The sequence below is a fragment of the Pteropus vampyrus genome, unplaced genomic scaffold (assembly GCF_000151845.1).
Source record: "Pteropus vampyrus isolate Shadow unplaced genomic scaffold, Pvam_2.0 Scaffold100, whole genome shotgun sequence".
NCBI classification, from domain to species: Eukaryota; Metazoa; Chordata; class Mammalia; order Chiroptera; family Pteropodidae; genus Pteropus; species Pteropus vampyrus.
In genome coordinates, this window is record NW_011888881.1 from 2,061,993 (window position 1) to 2,063,785 (window position 1,793).

Genomic DNA, 1,793 nt, shown 5'->3' on the forward strand with positions numbered 1-1,793 from the left:
AATTTTGCCCAACCAGAGAAATTCCAGGGCTGCTGCCTTGCGATTTTGACTAATAGCGTGTGCGTGGATATAACTACAGTTCCATCTACCATCACGAAGTCACAGTGAGTCCCCTCGTAATCATGGATTAAGGGAAAGTTGATTTATGCTTCATATGCTATTTAAGAAAATAGGCATAAAAGCATGTTTTTATTTCTCTAAACAGATCTTTAAAATAATGTGACTTTGAGCAAGCGACTTCACCTATGCCTCAGTTTTCTCTGAAAAATTAGGATAATGCTACTTATTTCATAGGGTTGTTACAGGATTAAATACATTAATATTGATTAATATTGATTAAGTGCTTAAAACAGTGCTTGGTGTTATTTGTTTGTTAAATTTGTTTAAATAAATAGAATGATACACAGTTAAGTAGTATTTTTAAGCATCTACTTCTCTCCTGAGTTGCTCGGCTCAGTTTAGTGGCCTTTCCACAGCATGGAAACAAGTTCTCGGTCGTCTAGAGCACAACTGCCAACCGCGTGGTTTCGTTACTCAACATAAGCTTTGAAAAGTGACTGTTGAGAGTTGACACCGGGAAGTAGAAAATGCTTCTAAAGCTATGACTGTTGAGAGTTGACACCGGGAAGTAGAAAATGCTTCTAAAGCTATAAAGTACTTAACCACAGAATCCGTGCATCAGAGTTAACAAATATCTATTGAACATTTTGTTGTACTCAAGACATTTGGGATTGAAAACCAAGGATTTGATTACCTAATTTTCAGCCTTTACAGATTAGCAGTAGTAACTGAATTAGGGGAAGTTATTGTTGGCATCTGCCAGCAGTGAGAAGTAATGGTGAAGAAAGTGATGAATGAACATCCGAGAAAGTTCAGGGCACCCCAGTGTGATGCAGCCCCCACATCCTTTCATTGTTCAGAATCATACGGTTGTACTGCCAGAAGGGTCCTGAAAGGTTATCTAATTTAGTGTTCTTGTTTTACAATTGATAAAATAACTCTGATACACCAAGAACACAATAAACCATGTTCTGTGGATTCGTGCGTGAGAAGTTAGCCAAGTATGTATTACATTTTAGAAAGCTTTCTGTGCCAGCTGTTTTCAAAGTTTTGGTACCTAAAAAGTTTAGCTACAATTTCTGGCTGCTTCATTATGTAAAGTACTTATTTCCTGCTGATACCAAATAAATGAGACGTTATTTCACATAGACCTCTCCTCAGAGATTAATTAAAGCCTCTAGACGTAATTACAGTGGCACTCCTTAAGAAAAATCCAACCCACCACTATGGAGCTATGTGACCTTGGGAATTTATTTCCTATAAAACGATAATTGCCTCTTCTTATACACAAAACTTAAAATTTCCCACCTTAACTCTTTTTAAGCGTGCGGTCAGGGGGATTAGTACATTAAGCGTGCAGTCGGGGGGCGGGGGGGTTAGTACGTGCCCGCAGCTGCGGAACCGCCACCGCTGTCTGTCTGTCTGTAGAACTTACCTTCCCAACCGAAATCCCCGCCCACTGAGCACCAGCCCTCGGCAACCATTCCAGGTCTGTTTTTATGAACTTCCCCAGAGCCCTTACGTTGGTAGAGTCATGTTTTACTTGTTTTACTGTGACTGACTGACTTCGCTTAGCGCGACGTCCCCAGGATTCATCCACAAGGTTAAGGCTGCGTAACATGACGCTGCAGGAAGAGCGCCCATCGTGTCTGTCCGTTCATCTGCCAGTGGACACGTGGGTCGCACACGACTGCCGCTGCTGTGAACGTGGCGCACACCTCTCTCCGAGTCCC